At 38.2% G+C, this 20,789-nt stretch overlaps 1 non-coding gene and 1 pseudogene across 1 annotated transcript; one reads left to right on the top strand and one right to left on the bottom strand.

Moving 5' to 3' along the window:
- Positions 1 to 615: 615 nt before the first annotated feature.
- On the bottom strand, positions 616 to 1,533 carry LOC101610677 (annotated as a pseudogene).
- A 15,698-nt stretch (positions 1,534 to 17,231) lies between these two features.
- On the top strand, positions 17,232 to 17,338 carry LOC123459624. Its single transcript, XR_006636383.1, has one exon. It is a non-coding gene; the product is annotated as a U6 spliceosomal RNA (small nuclear RNA).
- The last annotated feature ends 3,451 nt before the right edge of the window (positions 17,339 to 20,789 follow it).

The raw sequence follows: 20,789 nt of genomic DNA on the forward strand, positions 1-20,789 counted from the left end.
TACATGAAGCAAACTTGCTCCATGTTTTCTACAAACATTTTGTGTTGATTTTCAATATACTGCTCAAAGGACTATTTTATGCAGTTTTTGTTCTGTTAAATTATTATGAAGCTCACCATAGTTATATTTTCCTATTTGACCTAGACTTAAGAAATATAGAAAGCCAGGCGTGGTGGCACACACCTTTAATCCCAGCACTCGGGAGGCAGAGGTAGGAGAATCACCGTGAGTTCAAGGCCACCCTGAAACTCCATAGTGAATTCCAGGTCAGCCTGAGCTAGAGTGAGACCCTACCTCAAAAAACCAAAAAAAAAAAAAAAAAAAAGAAAGCAAAAGAAATATAGAGTAAAAAATGAAGATCAATACCAGTAGTGATAAAGACTTAATTTAAAATATAGATTACTTCTTACTTTAATACTTAAAACAAAATAATAATATGGTGCATATTTTTAGGGATCTGTATATATGTGTATATTTACATAGATAATCTCAGTTCAGCTCAGATTGTTTTGCAAGTGAGTGTAGACACACATACACACACACACACACACACACACACATATATATAAACATGACTGTGAATACATGAATAAATTGTAATAAAGAGCATGTCTGTTACAAAGATACCTTTCTTCTTAAAAGCCTCATCAGAGCAGTTTTTACATCCCTGTTCCTCAGACTATAGATCAGGGGTTACAGCGTGGGGATCACCGTGTTGTGAAAGACTGAGGTCACTTTCTCATGGACGATGGAAGCACTGGATGCTGGTTTCAGGTACATGGACATGATAGATCCACAAAATATGAGCACTGCAGTGAGGTGGGAGCTGCAGGTGCTAAAGGCTTTGGACCTGCTCTCGGTAGAGTGGATGCGGAGGATGCTGATGAGGACAAGGCTTATGAAATAGTGATGGTCATCTGGTGGCTGCCATGTTAAGTCTACCAATGACAAAAATCAGAAGCCCATCAATGTATTGGTGGAGCAGGAGAGGTTAGTAAGGGGGATGAGGTCACAGAAATAATGTTTAATCATATTTTATTCACAGAATCATAATCTCAAAATGCACCCTCCATTAATTATAGCATCCATGAAGCCTGCTGAGAAGACAGTAGCCACCAGCAGAGAACAGACCCTAGGGGACATGATGACACTGAAGAGCACTGGGCTGCAGATGGCCACACAGCAATCATAGGTCATGGCTGCTAACATGTAGCGTTCATAAATGACAAAAAGACAGAAGAAAAGCTGAGCCATGAATGCAGATATCACTTTATCCCTGCACACAAATCCTGCCAGCATCTTGGGGGAGATGACAGAAGAGTAGCAGACGTCTATAAAGTACAAACTTCAGAGGAAATAGCACATGGGGGTATGGAGTTGGGAACTCATCTTAATGACTGCAATCATGCGAACATTTCCCGCCACAGTTACCAGGTAAATCCCCAAGAAAAGGCAGAAAAGTACCCTCTGGAGCTCGGGTTGCTCAGTTAATCCCGATAGAAGAAACATGATAGCTGTGGAATAATTACTCATGCCCTTTCTCCTCTGAGTAATGTGTAGCGGTCAGAAGAAAGAAAAGCTTAAATTGGGATGAATCCCAGTGTGTCTCCCAGGAGCCAGGGTCCAGATGTTCCTAGCTGTGGAAACAATGAAAACTAAAGAGTCAGCATTGCCATAGCATGGAGTCAGTAAGCATCTGCTCACCATTTATCTTATGAAACAGAAGTACATTTTATCATCTCCTCCTGGGTTAAAATTCTTTTGGTAAAAAACAAAACCTTTAGCTCCAGATTTCAAGATAAGAGCCAGGCTGAAGCAAATTAGCCTAACTAATTTGCTGGGTCCTAGGATACCCTCCAAATGACACATAGGACTAGGTAGGTCTGACCTACTTCCAGGATTTCCTATAGATAGGTGTTTATGGTTAAAATCAAGTATAATTTGTGTATCAGCCTTTCCAGTCATGCTCAGGAGAACATTCGACCCATGAAGATGTTAATAGGTGTTACATGAAATGAGTTTCTAAAGATCATATTAATTTCAGACCTGCTAAATTACCCAGTTAAACATTTTGTTATCTATATGATACTGCAGCCCTCCTAGAGTACAAGGTAACATAAAATATTGTATCCACATTTATATGATAATAAGCAACCTGAACACTTTTTTGTTGTTGTTGCTGTTGTTTTTGAGGTAGGGTATCATTCTAGCCCAGGCTGATTTGGAATTCACTATGTAGTCTCAGGGTGGCCTCAAACTCAAGGTGACCCTCCTACCTCTGCCTCCCAAGTGCTGGGATTAAAGTCATGCACCACCACACCCAGCTGCAACCTGGACACTTTTAAAGAGTATATTACAGCTGGGTGTGGTGGCGCACACCTTTAATCCCAGCACTTGGAAAGCCAAGACAGGAGGATCACAGAGTTCAAGGCAACACTGAGACTGCAAAGTGAACTGCAGTTCTCCTGAGCTAGCAGGAGACCCTACATCAAAAAAAAAAAAAAAAAAAAAAAAAAAAATCATAGCACTAGAGTGACTCAGTACATACTTTAGGAAACTGTTTTCATGTGCATGTTTGTTGTGTTTTAATCTGACTTTAAATGGAATAGAGAGAGGGAAGGTTATTTTCACACTTCAGAAAAAGTGGATGGTGGTAGAATGCTGACCTCCCCAAACCATGTCTGCCTTTTGGCTCCATGGCCACTCTGGACTAAGCCTTCTTTTGTCATGTGTAATATACTATTGGAATGTTCACCCCCAGATATCTGTGTTCCCACTTGGAAGTTTCCATATGGGACTTCTTGTCCCTCTTGCCTCTTCTCAGGGGACTAAAGATGGTACATTTTGGAGTTACCTGCTGTGAGGTCAAGCATGGCCATATCTGTGAGAAAATTGATCACTTTTCCCTTGGTATTGGGTTGTCAGAGCCATAGATATCTGTCTCTCTGGACTCATGTTATGCAGGCTGTTACTCAGAAATGAACCCTATTCTTTCTCAACCTGCATAGCCTAGTGGTTGCCTCTCTCATTGGCTCATCATGAAGTTGTTGTCATTCAGCCAATTACTACAATGTTAGGACAACACAAACAAGCATTTGAATTCCCAAATATTCAAGGTATTTCATATTTCCCAGTTCCCTTTTTCAGTTTAAAATAAAGGTACTTAATGACATTGAAGAGCTATTCTCTGAGCAGGTCTCAATTTTAAGGAACACATATCTTTAGTATCATGGGAAGACAGCATGCAATTACCCCTGGCTTGTTACTGAAATGTCTTAGGACCTTCCTTGCACATCATCACTTACAGTTCATATGCACATGTGCAGTGTGCTCACATACAGTACACACAGAGAAATAAGGAAGTGATGTTCAAGAAGACCCATAAGCCCAGTGATGTTTGTTTGTGTTATGTTTATTTTTCCTTTGTATTATGGGTATTTTATATTTCAAAAATGTCTTTACTCTGTCCTGAGTGTCACAAACACACTAGTCATTCTCATCACATATCTAATTCTCCAGCATATACCCATCCTATTGGGTTTCTATCAAAGTGCAATGCCTTTCATACTTCCCACTTCTTTCTCTATTCAAGTGTCCTGTATATGTTTGTCTTCTGTTCAAGTGAATGACTTTCCTTTTTCATATAATTCCTAATTCCCAATGCATTTCTGTGTCCACATCCTTGCTAGTCAGCACAGTCCATGGCCCAACAGTATCTCAGTATCCCTTGTGAATGTGCTAGAATGCAGAACCTAACGTCCTATTTCACATCTATGAGACCAAGATCTCCATATGATCTTTGTGCACATAACTTTTGAGAAGCATGATATTAGATTATTATTTCCTAAGCTGAAATAATTTTCTTTTCCTTTTTGCTTCCTCCCTCCATCTCTCTCTCTCTCTCTCTCTCTCTCTCTCTCTCTCTCTCTCTCTCTCTCCTTCTCTAGAAAACATTATATTCAAAGGCAACCTATGAAAACATCTCAACACTTGGATGAGGGACAGAAACCACATAGCTTTACATTTCAGTATTTGGCTGCCTATACATGAACCCAAAGATTCCAAGGGAGAATATAATATGAATAGCAAATAGCTTCTCACAAGGCATTTTAATGTGATAATAATTTGAAATGAGATGTTAGAGAAATCAGGTCTTAATCCATATGAAAATACGAAATGACAGCCTATATTCACTTTATTTAAACACCATCAAGGCATACTTAAGCTAGGGATAAAATTTTTGATCACATATATATATATATGTATATATATATATATGTGCATATATATATATATATATATATATATATATATAAACACTCTCTAAAAAACTACTATATTAATATAAACATGATTTGTGGATCATGTACTTGATAATTTTAAAGCATAATAAGATATCTTTCAAATTTCAATGCATTGCACAGTATTATTACAACTGAATTGCTGTTATTTTACAAATTGAAGTTTAGATCACCATGACTCACCAGAAATATAACATAGCCATGTGGGATGTTTAAAATATCCTATAAGCCAATTAAAAAAAATAAAAACAGGTTAATTTTATACTATTTTGTTAACTTCATATATCCAAAGTTTTATCACTTCAACATGTAGTCTATGTAAAAATTTGATGTGCTATCTTAACTTTTTTAAACAGATCTTGAAATTCACGTCTCTCTTGTTTATAGTACAGCTCAAACCAAACTAGCCACATTTCAAATGCTCCTTATACCTCACACTCGGTAGCCCTTAACACCTACTGCTCAGTATCCCTTATACTTAGTACTTTGTAGCCCCTTATACTGAGTGGCTATTGTATGGAACACATCTAGAATAAATATATTTTTTGCATCTGAAATCTCAGTGGCATCAAGAGTACAGAGATGTCAGAAAAGGCACTGATTCAATTTTGAACACAGCTCTAAGCCTTACAGAGAAACAAATGATTCTTCATGCCATTTCTGTGAACTTTGAGTTTCAATTTGAAAATAGTAATATGTACATGAAAGGATTACTATGCAAATTAAATGGGATAATATGAGTGAATAGATATCACTCATATTAAGGTCTTCATAAGTATATTTTGAACAAATCTTTAAAAAGGTGATTTTACTGATTAATTCACAGATTAGACATGAGGTACAGAGAACATGTGAGTGGTCAGTCTGTCTACTGACCACCTTCCTTTGCTTCTGAAACTGATTCAGTGGGATGAAACCAACAGAAACCCTCAAACTCATGTGGGCAATCAGCAGTAGATTCTAGAATATATTTTAACACATATCATAATTCTGAAACTCACCTTCGTCCTCTTAAACACTGTAGGTGTCTCTTATTCTAATCTCCCTCATAAACAGAGAAAGATTAATTGTGCTTCCTTAAGCAACCACAGCTAACAAGAAGCTTGGACTTTTACTCCAAGTTCAAGTGTTCTGAGTCTAGAAATATAAACACTAGTCACCCCTAGGGTTTCTTTTCCCTAGAGGTATACTTGTCATAATTATCCCCAAACTTCCCATCATTTGGGGCATCTACCACAGATTAGGCAAACTAAGCAAAGTTTCAAAATAAGTCATTTCAGAGTTTTCTCACACATTGGGGCTGGTTTGTTATCCAACATACTCCTTCCCTTGACATATTGTTGAAAAATAAAACACCCTGGAAAGCTCTTACATCAACAAAGGGCATGCCTGAACTCAGAGATGGAAAAGATTTCTACTGTCCACAGTAATGAACGAATACTATCACCTTAGAATGGTAAGTTTTGTTCTATGCCTTCAAAAGTCAGGAAAACCCCCATTTCCTTGGCTGATGGGGATATTTATGAGATAATCAAAATGTAAATAAACATATAAGCAAAGGAACTAAAATCATAAAACACAAAAGTGGGCAGGACTGTGGGACAGGCTGACATACTTCCTGGATAAAGGAAATGGAAGCAATGTTTCTGTGTTGATAACCAGAAGCAAATTGCAACAAGGATGGCAGCCCAGACCTCTGGTCCTTAGTGACACTTCTCTGGGACATCTGACAGTATGTGTGGTGACCTTAAAACAACAAATGTATGAACTCTCCAAATTAATAATAACCTGAAAAGTACAATAAAAATTAACTCATGAAAAAGTATTTTTTATTTATTAAGCTAAGTTCCCTTCCCCTTTTGTTTTATTCTTATCATTAAAATATTAACTACCATAGAAAGTTATGGATATAATTATGACACACACATATATGTATGTGTGTATATATATATATATGCACTTTGTTCTTATACAACCATTTCTCCACTACTGCCCTCATTCTTCTATCCTTAATCCCTCTAGTTGGTCCTCTTCCTCCTTACAAAATAGTCCTTTCATCTGTTTTCATATTACATGTCTCCACTAACCTCTCCCCACCCCTTAAAATCTCTTCTTCTGCCTGATGTAATGTCACACAACTTTAATCCCAGCACTCAGGAGGAAAAGATAGGAAGATCACTGTGAGTTTGAGATGACTCTGAGATTACATAGTGAATTCTAGGTCAACATGGGCTACAGCAAGACCCTACCTTAAAAACCAAAAAGGAAAAAATAATCTCTTCTTCCTCTCTTAGTGGTAGCCTTTCTACTTTCATTCCTATTTACACACACACTTAGATCTACAGTCCACATATTGAAAAAAAAAAGACTTCCTGAACAAAACCCCAGTAGATCACTATCTTAAACAGTCACTCAAACATTGGGATCTCATGAAGCTGAAGAGTTTCTTTACAGACAAGCATACAATAAGCAAAGCCAATAGATTACCCACAGAATGGGAGAAAATATTGGCAGGCTATCCAACTGACAGAGGCCTGATCTCTAGAATCTACAAAGAACTCAAAAATCTAAACAGTAAAAACTCAAACACCCCACTCACAAAATGGGGCAAAGAGCTGAACAGGCAGGTCACAGAGGAAGAAATAAAAATGGCAAACACTTGGAATAGGTGGATAATGCTTTTGATGTGTTGTTGGATTCGGTTTGCGAGGATTTTGTTCAGGATCTTCGCATCAAAGAATGTCAGAGCCACATGCTGGGTCAGGATATGCAGAGACATTTATCATACCAATAACTGGGATAACCCCACAAGGCATGACCCATATACCTCAACAAGGAGGGGCCAATTGGGAAAGGGTAGCTCATGGATGAGCCTAATAATGGTACCAAACTGCCTGTATTTGCTGAATAGAAAACTAATAAAAATAAATGAATACATACCAAAAAAATGGCAAACACACCCTTAAGAAAATGTTCATCAGCCCTAATCATCAGGGGAAAGCAAATTAAAACAACCATGAGATTCCACGTTACCCCAGTAAGGATAGCAAACATCAAAAAAATCAAATGAAAATAAATGCTGGCGAGGATGTGGAGAAGCAGACACACTCATTCACTGTTGGTGGGAATGTAAGATGGTACAACCACTTTGGAAAGCAATATGGAGACTCCTGAAAAAGCTGACTATAGAGATACCATCAGACCCAGTTATTCCCTTACTGGGCATCTACCCTAAAACCTTCAAACCACAGGCCAGAGAGATTTGCTCAACCATGTTTATAGTGGCTCAATTCGTAATAGCTAAGAGCTGGAATCAATCCAGATGTCCATCACTAGAAGAATGGATAACTAAGATGTGGTATATCTACACAATGTAATTCTATACAGCAGTAAGAAAAAATGACACAATGAAATTTGAGGAAAAATGGTTCAACCTGGAACAGATCATTCTCAGCTTACTTACCCAATCACATAAAAAAAATCATCACATAGTCTCAATCATCTACAGCACCTAATCTGAAGCTACCCAAGGTACCTTACATCCCCAGCAAGCATGTCATGGACTAGACACTAGGATGGATGGGGAGGGAGAGAAGGGCATCGAAGGCGTGGGCAACACTAATCTAGACCCAAACAGCAATGGTACCATAAAATTCTACTTTCTAAAAGGCAGACCAAATGGCTAAACCTTCACCAGGCCCTTGTAGGAAACACCTGAACCACAAGACACTGGAGAGGGTAGGATCAAGTCTAACCTAAATATTCTACATCTTCCCTCATTTCCTCTCCCTCCCCCTCTCCCTCTCTCTCTCGTCTCTCTAACTCTTTCATATTAGTTAACTTTTTCCTCATTTTCTTAGAGGGCACTGACCTGTAACTCCCAGTACCAGCATGGGGCTATCATCCACAATGAGCTTTTGATCAGAGAGACCTACAAGGTTTCCTAAAAGAATGACAGATTTCTGTCAGAGTACTTGATGACCCACCAAAGGTTAGTGGTAAGACCCTACTGCTGAAGACACCACATGCAGCTGACATGTAAAATGGAACGGCATGGCTGGAAGCTAGGAGAGAGTCAGTCCCCAGATAGTCAGTGTGTCTAGTGCCAGAATGTGCTACATGGGAGACTGGGGGAAATAACTAATATCTGTCCAACCAACTCATGGTCTAACCTACTTAGCAGTAAATAACATGTTGTGATGCCCACACAAGTGCAATAGTGGCACACAGCCATTGTGAGGAACCAACTGCTCTTGATTCAGCTAACTGATCCCCTCAGTGGTACAGGACTGATAGCTGGACCTGGGAAACAAGTCAGAACCACATCCAAACATAAGCCCACTCTCCATTATCAAGGTACCATCAATCATGGGCTACAAGAGGGCCTACACCTATTAAATTCTCTATATAAAAAAGTAAGGGTTATCTCATTTGTTCAGGTGCTAACTTACTCTCCATTGGAGAATCTGCATCTCTTTTTCAGATAGCTGTATATCCTAAGGAGAGAGCCACCCCATCATACCTCAAAAGGGCCCCAGCTGAAACTAAGAAAAATTGGCAAAACAAGCAAGGGTGCTGTTTTCCTGGTGAACTGGATACCTGCACAAGGATGAAGGACATCAACATAGAGAAAAATCAACACCTACCAAATCAGAGAGCCAGAGACCCAGAGGCTCCCAACACCTCATCACTGAAGCAGACCAAAAATGAACCCAACATGGTTCAGGGAAATTTTGCAGAAGAAGGGGCGAAAAGAATGTCAGAGCCACATGTTGGGTCATGATATGCAGAGACATTTATCCTACCCATAACTGTGGGCTAACTCCATGATGCATGACCCATATACCTCAACAAGGAGGGGCCAAGGGGAATGGGTAAGTCATGGATGAGCCTAATAATGGTACCTAACTGACTGTTTTTGCTGCATACAAGACTAATTAATAAAAAAAAATCTGTTTTATAAGTATGAAAAAAATGTGAACTCCTAAAAATTAACTTTACATACTGTTGCCTTGAAGTAGAAGATTTCAATTAAAGAGGTGTATATTGCACTTTAATTGAATTCATAATGTCTTGTGTTTGAAGATAAAGGGTAGATATAGGGACATTTGTTAAATCATTCTTTTTACCTATTTACTGTTTGAATAAAGACATTCATGAAAAAAAAAAAATAAAAGGCAAAACAATTGCAAAAGTGAAAAAATGCAGTATTTGTCCTTCTGAGTCTGGTTTATTTCACTTAATACGTTAGTCTAAAGTTATATAAATTTTCCTGTGAATATTTCCTTTTTATTTATGACTGAACAATATGCCATTCGGTATATGTACTACATTTCCTTTATCCAAATACCTGTGAATGAACAGTTGGGCTGATCCTACTTCTCAGCTATCATGAATACTGTGGCAATAAACGTGGGTGTCTATGTAGCTCTGTGGCATTGATACAGATTAAGAACAAAGCAGCTTTCTTTTAGAAATTACATTGGGAACATAGTTCTAAAGGAACGTGGGTGCTGCCCTGCGACTGGGGCCGGTAGCACTCCAGTCCCAGGGTGGGGATAAGGAGCAGCTGACTCCTCGTGAACTTTTTCTGGGTTGACAGCTGTGGTGGCTCTTCCCTAGTCAACACTCCTCCTGGGCCTAACAACCCATCAAGATCTTTCATACACAGTTGAACTTGGCAATGCAGCTCATCCTGATAGGATACCCAATTTACAAAAGGATCTAAGCCTCCACCTAAGATGCTCTTGGTTTCCTTTCACTGAGGAGGAAACTCTCCCTGGCTTGGGCACTCTCTAGCCTTTTATTCTCTTTCCTTGAGTCTCCCTGAAATAAATCTCATAATTTAATACTCTCTCTCTCTCTTTCTTTCTCTCTCTGTCTGCATTTTTTTCAATTCTTTGCTAAATGTGGACAAGAACTAGAGGCTTGAAAGCCACTGTCTTGGGAATTCTAATCTCACTCATAATTCTATCCCATATCAGTTTAGAGTCAATGTCCAGAGGTGATATAGGAGGGTCATGTGGTAATTCAATGTTCTGTTTCAGCAGAACCAACACTATAACTTTCATAGTTATTGTACAAGTTTATGCTTCTTCCAGAAGTGTATCATTTACCCTTTCTCCTAATATACACCATGATGTACTACCATTTGCTTTCTTGGTTATAGCCATTCTGAGTAAGATAGAATCTAACATCAGTTTTAATTCACATTTCTCTGATGGCCAAGGATGTTGAACATTCTTTCAAATGTTTATTGGCCAGTTGTATTTCTTCTTTTGAAAGCTGCTTATTCAGTCACTAGCCCATTTATTCATTGAAGATGTGTGAGGGCTTCCTTGTTTACTTTTTGCATTCTTTAGATGTTAACCCTACTGGGCATATAGTTGTAAATATTCCACTGTATTCTGCAGGCTGTCTGCTCACTCTACTGGTTGTTTTCTTTGCTTGCAAAAGACATCTAATCCCATTTGACAACTCTTGGAATTGTTTGCTGTGCTATGTTAATTCTTTACACTAAGTCCTTGCTTATACCTCTGTGTTGAAGTGTTTTCCCAATACTTTTCTCTAGCAGTTTCAGTTTTGATAGTGATCCATTTTGAGTTGATTTTTGGTCTAGGTGAGGTACAAATATTTACATTCATTCTTCTATGTGTGTGTCCATGGTTTTTCTTGTAGAACTTCTTGAAGAAGTTATCTTTCTACAATATATGCTTTGATACTTTGTCAAAAATTAGTTGGCTGCAGCTGTATCCATTTATTCTTGACATCTCTGTTGTATTCCACCAGTCTACCTATCTGGTTTTCTGCCAGTATTATATAGTTTTTGTTACTATCTCTGCATAGCACAATTGGAGAACTGATACTGTGTTAACTCCAGCATTGTTCTTTCTGCTTTGGGTTTCCTTTGGCTATTCAAAACACTTTAGTGCTTCCATATGAAGTTTTGAGATTTTTTTGTAGTTTCACTGAAATTTAGATGGGAGTTGTGTTAAATCTGTAGATCACTTTCAACATTGTAACTATTTTTACGATATTAGTTCTGGCAATTCATCAGCATAATCATTTTTTCTTCTATTGTTTTTACTTTCTTTTTTGTAGTATCTTAGTTTTCATTGAAGAGGTCTTTCACTTTCTTAGGAAGGTTGAAATCTAGGTTTGTTAAGTTGAAAATTGGATTATTTTTCCTGATTTTTTTTCTTGGAAATCTCATTATTGTCATATAGAAAAGTTAACCGGATTTTGCATATTGATTTTACTGAAAGTGTTTGTCTGTCAAGTCTAAGTTTTCTGCCTGAGTTGTTAGGATCTTCTAAAGATAGAAACCTAAAAATAGCCAACCATGACTCTTCTCTTTTTATTTGTATCCGTTTTATTTCTTTCTCTTATCTTATTGCTGCAAATATGATTACAAGCACTATATTGAATAAGGCAAATGAGAATGAACATTCTTGACTCATTCTTGATTTTAAAGGTAATCCTTTCAGTTTTCCCCAATTAGTATAAGGTTGGCTAAAGGTTTGTGATATATAACCTTGTATTTATTTGTTGATATACAGTCTCTCTACTTTTAGCTTCATCAAAGGTTTTACCATACTGGCATGTTATCAAAGGCTCCTTCTGTACCTATTCAGATATCTAGCAAATTCTGTTCTTAAGTTTATTCATGTGTGTATTTCATTTACTGATTTGCATATGTTAAACCACCCTTGCATACCTGAGTTCATCAATCCCAAGGAGGAAAAGAGAAAAGCAGATTAACCAATAAGAAAAAAATATGTGAATATATGAAGGGAAGTAAAAAATAAAAACATGAGCTGGAGAGATGGCTTAGTGGTTAAGCGTTTGCCTGTGAAGCCTAAGGACCCCGGTTCGAGGCTCGATTCCCCAGGTCCCACATTAGCCAGATGCACAAGGGGGCACACGCATCTGGAGTTCGTTTGCAGAGGCTGGAAGCCCTGGCGCACCCATTCCCTCTCTCTCCCTCTATCTGTCTTTCTCTCTATGTCTGTCGATCACAAATAAATAAATAAATAAAATTAAAAATAAAATAAAATTAAACATAATATTTAAATACAATCAACTTGTCTAGGGAGATGACTCAGCAGTTAAAGTACTTGCTTGCAATTACTGTCTCTATGCTCTGGAGTCGGTGTTAGGGGAAAGAGATTCAGGTTCATCAAAGTTTTGGCTATGTTGCAAGAGCAGGTAATAGAGTATGCCACTGCATACAAATCCATTCTTACTTCATTCAAAGAAGAATATGATGCCTTTATTGAGACAATAGAAGAAGGCCAAAGAACTGCTTTTTCTTTAAAAAAAAATTTTTTGTTGTTTATTTTTACTTATTTGAGAGTGACAGAGAGAGAGAGAAAGAGGCAGAGAGAGAGAATGGGCATGCCAGGGCCTCTAGCCACTGCAAACCAAACTCCAGATGCATGTGCCCCCTTGTGCATCTGGCTAATGTGGGTCTTGGAGAACTGAGCCTCCAACCCGGGTCCTCAGGTTTCACAGGCAAGCACTTAACCGCTAAGCCATCTCTCCAGCCTCAAAGAACTGCATCTTATCTGCATGGAAAACTTAAAGTTTTGGTAGCAGAGCCCTCAGCTTTGGTATATTACCAGAAAAGAACAACCCAACTTGAAACAAAGGGACTTCTGGTTAAGATGGCAGCTTAGGAACCACACCAAAGCAGCCTAGGGGAGAAAAAGCCAAAGAATACCCAGCAAAATACACACTTTTACTAATCAGTGAGGTGTATAAGAAATTTAAATGGCAGCAGAGAAGTAGGAGAGATCCATGGCATCCAGAGCCCACACAGGCAGGCCAAAGAGGCTCTGGGAGTGGTGGTTCCAGCCCCAGCTCTAGCAGAAGCAGCAGCAGCAGCACCTCAGGCAGCAGTGGCTCCAGCAGCAGCACCTCAGGCAGCAGTGGCTCCAGCAGCAGCAGCTCCAGCAGAGGCAGTGACAGGTCTGTGGGATCACAGCTGCCAGGCTCAGCTGGCCCCACAGGAAAAGCCAGTGCACAGCTCCATAAAACAGAAAAGCGGTCCAGCGATCCAGCCAGCTTACTTGAACCCACAGGGTGACAAAGAGGGATGCATAACTGAAACAAAAATCACCCAAAAAGGTAACTGTGATTGCACCAGGGAAGGGTCTTACTTGGTCACAAGCTGACTAGGAACCATCAGTAGAACAGAAATTTTAACCTCTTTGTTGATAGAGGATCTGGTTGTTATAATACCTACTCTTGCATAAATACTCAGTGCTGTCTTTTTTTGAATGTGTATATTGTTTTGAGAATCTATTTGTATTTTGTTCCACGCAGCCTACTTGAATATTCCCATAGCAGGCAAACACAAGCCCTAGGAATGCCTTTGTAGATACTTTGAAAGTCTTAAGAGCCACACCTAACACCTTAAGCTCCTACCCTGAAGATATATAACATCAGATCAATTGGTACAGCTAAGAATACCCAGCTAGCTAGAAAATCCAAGCATTAACTTATTCAAGATGCAAAAATATATACATTGTAACACAAGAAACACTAAAAATCAAGACAATATAAATTCACCAAAAAGTATTAATGCATCAGAAATGACCTCCAGTGAGAATGAGTTAGAGGAAATGCATGAGAAATATTTCAAAAGAATGATTGTAAATATGTTCAAAGAAATCAAAGGAATCAAAGAAGACACAGGACACCAATTTAATGAAGTAAAGAAGTAGATATAAGACATAAAGAAGGAAATAGAAATAATAAAGAAAAACCAGCCAGAATTACTAGCAATGAAGAACACAGTTAATGAAATAAAAAACTCAGTAGAAAATCTCAACAGTAGAATGGATAAAGGAAAGGACAAAATATCTAAGCTAGAAGACCAGGTGGCAGATCAACAAAGAGAAAGACAAACTAATCAAAAAGTATGAATGGGAATTTCAAGATATTAGGGACATTATGAAAAAATCAAACATAAGAATTCAGGGCATAGTAAAAGGAGAAGAATTTCATTCCAAAGGCATAGTAGGAATCTTCAACAACATCAAAGAAGAAAACTTCCCCCAAATTGGAAGAGGTGCCAATGCAGATACAGAAAGCCTTTAGAACCCAAGCCAGACAAAACCTGGAAAGAACCTCTCCTTGCCATATTATATTCAAACTACCAAACACACAATCCAAAGAAAAAATATTGAAAGCAGTCTGAGAGAAAAATCAAGTTACCTACAAAGGCAAGCCCATCAGGATTACAGCAGATTACTCAACACAAACTTTACAAGCCAGAAGGGCTTGGAGTGATGTATTCCAAGTTCTGAAAGATAACAACTGTCAACCAAGGTTACGTTATCCTGCAAAGTTATCCATTCAGATAGACGGAGAAATAAGGACACTCCAAGACAAAAGCAGGCTACAGGAGTATTTGAAGACAAACCAGTTCTAGAGAAAATACTTGAAAGAATTCTCCATGCCGAAGAGAAGGAAAAGCACACATATAAGACACCTGGAAAAAACAAACAATATTCAAATACTAAATAACACAAGACAGCAAAGATAGAACCAGAATTACAAAAAAAATGGCAAACATAAATACACACCTGTCAATAATATCTCTTAGTATCAATGGCCTCAAAACCCCAACCAAAAGAAACAGGTTAGCAGACTGGGATAAAAAGCAGGATCCTACAATTTCTTGACTCCAAGAAAGTTAGCTATCACCAAAGCATGGTCATTATCTTAGGGTGAAAGGTTGGAAAATGGTGTTTCAAGCAAATGGGCCTAGAAAACAAGCAGGGGTTGCTATCCTAATATCTGATAAGGTAGAATTCAGTACAACGTTAGTCAAGAAAGATAAGGAAGGTCACTTTATTTTGATTAAGGGCACACTCCAACAGGAGGACATTACAATCCTAAACATATATGCACCTAACATGGGGGCTCCCAAATTCATAAAACAAACACTACTAGCACTAAGGTCACAGATAACACCAAACACAGTGGGGGATTTCAACACCCCACTTTCATCAATTGACAGGTCATCCCAGAAAAAATTAACAGAGAGGCATCTGGACAAAATGAGAGCATAGAAGGAATGGACCTAACAGATATATATAGGACATTTCATCCAAATGCTGAAGAATATGCATTCTTCTCAGAAGCACATGGAACATTCTCTAAAATAGACCATATATTAGGACACAAAGGAAATCTTAACAAATTCAGGAAAATTTAAATAATTCCTTGCATTCTATCTGACCACAATGGAATCAAACTACAGATCAGTAGCAAGAAAGGCTATAGAGCATACACAAAATCATGGAAACTAAACAATACACTACTAAATGATGAATGGGTCAATGAAGAAATCAAGAAGGAAATCAAAAAATTTATAGAGTCAAATGATAATGAGAACACAACATACCAAAATCTCTGGGACACAATTAAGGCAGTTCTAAGAGGTAAATTTATAGCCTTAAGTGTCTATATTAAGAAATTAGAAAGGTTGCAAGTAAACAACCTAATGCTTCACCTTAAAGCCTTGGAAAAAGAAGAACAACGCAAACCAAAAATCAGTAGGCGGGAAGAAATAATAAAGATTAGGGCAGAAATTAATGAAGTAGAAACTAAAAAATCAATCCAAAGAATCAATGAAACAAAGAGTTGGTTCTTTGAAAGGATAAACAAGATTGATAAACCCAAAGCAAATCTGACCAAAAGAAAGAGAGAAGAGATACAAATAAATAAAATTAGAGATGAAAGAGGTATCATCACAACAGATGCCAGAGAAATTCAAGTCGTAGGGTCATACTATAAAAGCATGTACTCCACAATGTATGAAAATATTCCTTGATTTATATCAAGAAGAGATTAAATTAAATCAAGATGAGATTAATCCGTTAAATAGACCTATAACATGTATGAAGTTCTGAACAGTTATCAAAACTCTCCCAACTGAAAAAAAGGCCAGACCCAGAAGGATTCACTGCTGAATTTTACCAGATTTTCTGGGAAGTGCTAATACCACTGATTCTTAAGATTTTCCATAAAATAGAAAAAGAAGGAATCCTACCAAACTCTTTTTATGAAGCCATCATCACCCTGATACAAAAACCAGGCAAAGATAGAACAAAAAAAGAAAATTACAGACCAATCTCCTTCATGAACATAGATGCAAAAATTCTCAACAACACATTGGCAAACAGAATACAAGAATATATCGGAAAGATCATTCACCCTAACTAAGTAGGTTTTATCCCAGAGATGCAGGGATTGTTCGATGTATGCAAATCAATAAATATAATACATTATATAAAAGGATTAAAGGACAAAAATCACATGATCATCTCATTAGACACAGAGAAAGCATTTGATAAAATCCAATATCCCTTCATGATAAAAGTCCTACAGAGACTGGGAATAGAAGGAATATATCTCAATATAATAAAGGCTATTTATGATAAGCCTACAGCCAACATATAACTAAATGGGAAAAAACTGGAAGCTTTACCACTAAAATCAGGAACAAGACAAGGGTGTCCACTCTCCCCACTCTTATTTAATATAGTACTGGAAATCTTAGTCATAGTGATAAGTCAAGTGATGAACAAAAAAAGGATACAAATTGGAAAGGAAGAGATCAAGTTATCATTATTTGCAGATGATATGATTCTTTATATAAAGGACCCTAAAGACTCTACCAGCAAACTGCTAGAGCTGATAAACACCTATAGCCATATAGCAGGATACAAAATAAATACACATTAATCAGTAGCCTTCATATATGCTAACAACAAACACACAGAGGATGAAATCAGAGAATCACTCCCACTCACAATAGCATCAAACACAATAGAGTATCTTGGAATAAACCTAACCAAGGAAGTAAAGGATCTCTACAATGAAAACTTTAAAACACTCAAGCAAGAAATTGCAGAAGTGCTCGCTTCAGCAGCACATATACTAAAATTGGAACGATACACAGAAGATTAGCATGGCCCCTGCGCAAGGATGACACGCAAATTCGTGAAGCATTCCATATTTTTTAAATAGAGAGTTCTCAAAGGAAGAAATACGAATGGCATATAAGCACCTAAAAAAATGTTCTACGTCACTAGTCATCAGGGAAATGCAGATTAAAACTACATTGAGATTCCATCTCACTCCTGTCAGATTGGCCACCATCATGAAAACAAATGATCATAAATGTTGGCGGGGATGTGGAAAAAAAGGAACCCTTCTGCACTGCTGGTGGGAATGCAATCTGGTCCAGCCATTGTGGAAAACAGTGTGGAGGTTCCTAAAGCAGCTAGAGATTGATCTACCATATGACCCAGCTATAGCACTCCTAGGCATATATCCAAAGGACTCATCTCATTTCCTTAGAAGCACATGCTCAACCATGTTTATTGCTGCTCAATTTATAATAGCTGGGAAATGGAACCAGCCTAGATGTCCCTCAACAGATGAGTGGATAATGAAGATGTGGTACATTTATACAATGGAGTTCTACTCAGCGGTAAAGAAAAATGAAGTTATGAAATTTGCAGAAAAATGGATGGACCTGGAAAGTATTATACTAAGTCAGGTAACCCAGGCCCAGAAAGCCAAGCGCCACATGTTCTCTCTCATATGGGGATCCTAGCTACAGATGACTGGGCTTCTGCGTGAGAATGAAAATACTTAGTAGCAGAGGCCAGTAAGTTGAAAAGGAGACATAAAGGGTGGAGAAAGGAAGGGAGGAGGATACTTAATAGGTTGATATTGTATATATGTAATTACAATGATTGTAATGGGGAGGTAATATGATTGAGAATGGAATTTCAAACGGGAAAGTGTGGGGGTGGGGAGGGAGGGAATTACCATGGGATATATTTTATAATCATGGAAAATGTTAATAAAAATAAAAATAAAAAAAAAGAAATTGCAGAAGACACTAGGAAGTGGAAAATCATCCCTTGTTCCTGGATCTGAGGAATCAATATTGTGAAAATGGCAATCTTACCAAAAGCAACCTACACATTTAATGCAATCCCCATCAAAATTCCAAAGGCATTCTTCATGGAAATAGAAAAAAACAATCCAAAAATTCATTTGGAATCACAAAAAAATCTCGAATATCTAAAATAAAAGTCAGCAACAAAAATAAGGCTGGAGGTATCACCATACCTGATTTTAACCTATATTGCAGAGTCATAGTAACAAAAACAGCATGGTGCTGGCATGCTGGCACAAAAGCAGAATGTAGCTCAATGGAACAGAATAGAGAACCCAGATTTAAGTCCAAGTAGCTATAGCCACCTGATATTCGATAAAAATGCCAAAACTACTCATTGGAGAAAAGACAGCCTCTTCTGCAAGTGTAGTTGGGAAAACTGGATATGTATCTGTAGAAGGATGAAAATAGATCCTTCACTCTCTCCATGTACAAGAATTAAGTGCAAATAGATTAAAGACCTTAACATCAGACCAGAAACCTTAAAACTGCTAGAGGAAAGAGTAGGGGAAACCCTTCAACATATTGGTCTTGGCAAAGACTTTCTGAATACAACCCCAGTTGCTCAGGCAATATAACCACAGATCCGCATATTAACCACTCGGACCTCATGAAATTACAAAGATTTTATACTGCAAAGGACATTGTGAATAAAGGAAAGAGGCAGCCTACAGAATGGGAAAAAATCTTCGCCAACTATATATCTGATAGAGGATTAATATCTAGGATATACAAAGAGCTCAAAAAGTTAAATAAACCTGCAGAAATGGCTTCGCAGTTAAGCGCTTGTCTGTGAAGCCTAAAGACCCGGGTTCGAGGGTTGATTTCCCCAGGACTCACGGTAGCCAGATGCACAAGGGGGCACATGCATCTGGAGTTCTTTTGCAGCAGCTGGAGGCCCTGACGTGCACATTCTCTCTCTTTCTCTCTATCTGCTTCTTTCTCTCTGTGTCTGTCACTCTCAAATAAATAAAATAAACAAAAAATTTAAATAATAAGAAATCAAACAAGCCAATTAAAAAATGGTCAATGGAGCTAAATAGAGAGTTCTCAAAGGAAGAAATATGGATGGCATAGAAGCATCTAAAAAAAGTTCTACATCCCTAGCCATCAGGGAAATGCAGATTAAAACTACATTGAAATTCCATCTCACTCCTGTCAGATTGGCTACCATCATGAAAAGAAATGATCATAAATGCTGTCAGTGTTATGAAAAAAGAGGAACCTTCTATACTTTTAGTGGGAATGCAATCTGGTCCAGCTATTGTGGAAATCAGTGTGGAGGTTCCCAAATCACCTAAAGATTGATCTACCATATGACCCAGCTGTATCACTCCTAGGCATATATCCAAAGGAATCATCTCATTTCCTTAGAAGCACGTGTTCAACCATGTTTATTGCTGCTCAATTCATAATAGCTGGGAAATGAAACCAGCCTAGATGTCCCTCAACTGATAAGTAGATAATGAAGATACAGCACATTTATACAATGGAGTTTTACTCAGCAGTAAATAAAAATGAAGTTATGAAACTTGCAGAAAAATGGATGGATCTGGAAAGGATTATACTAAGTGAGATAACCCAGGCCAAGGAAGACAAATGCCACATGTTCTCTCTCATATGTGGATCTTAGCTACAGACGACTGGGCTTCTGTGTGAGAAGGAAAAAACTCAGTAGCAGAGGCCAGTTAGCTAAAAAAAGAGATACAAAGGGAAGAGAAAGGAGGAAAGAGGGTCCTTAATAGTTTGGTATTGTATATATGTAAATAGAAGAATAGATTAACAGGGATGAAAAGGCCCAAAGTGAGGTCAGGGGAGGAGACTGAGTAAAGGAAAGGTGGAGGGAGGACTAATGAAAATCTAAGAGAATATAAATAAATCATATGGAATCCTCCGATATTGGACAATGGAACACTCAGGAGACATAGATCATTGCCAGAAAATTTTCAGTGTCAGGAATGGGATACCTACCAGTGAGTTGTTGGCCAGGGAGGTCCCTGATGCCCCCAAAACATTATAGGCTATTGCCGAGGACCTTGGTTTCCCACCAGGAATAGGTGGTAATACCCTATTGCTGAAGACTCCACATACTTGGGCTACAAGGCCAATGAGAAATCCTGCTGGAACTGAGCTGATAACCTCCTTTATGTGGACCAGCTGACAGAAAGCTGGAAGAAGCCATTCTACATGCAGTTCAATGGGAGAAAGAGATACCACCAGTGAAGATACTCAACAGTGGACACTGCAAGCCTTATAATTGGCCAGCCAGGCCAAATGAGCCAATGGGTGCAATAGTGGCATGTCTGTCATGGTGGAATCCAACTTCCCTCCAACTGGACTGGAGGCTCATTCCAATGGAGGGAATACCTTCCTGATACTGAATACTTAACACAGGGGTTGTCATGATCCCTAGGGGGTGTAAGATCTGCTGATGTCTGGATAAGTGTATATACTATGCTTATCAAACTGCCCAGTAAACACCTCTCTTAATATTCATACCC

The sequence above is a fragment of the Jaculus jaculus genome, chromosome 3 (assembly GCF_020740685.1).
Source record: "Jaculus jaculus isolate mJacJac1 chromosome 3, mJacJac1.mat.Y.cur, whole genome shotgun sequence".
In the NCBI taxonomy this organism is placed as follows: Eukaryota; Metazoa; Chordata; class Mammalia; order Rodentia; family Dipodidae; genus Jaculus; species Jaculus jaculus.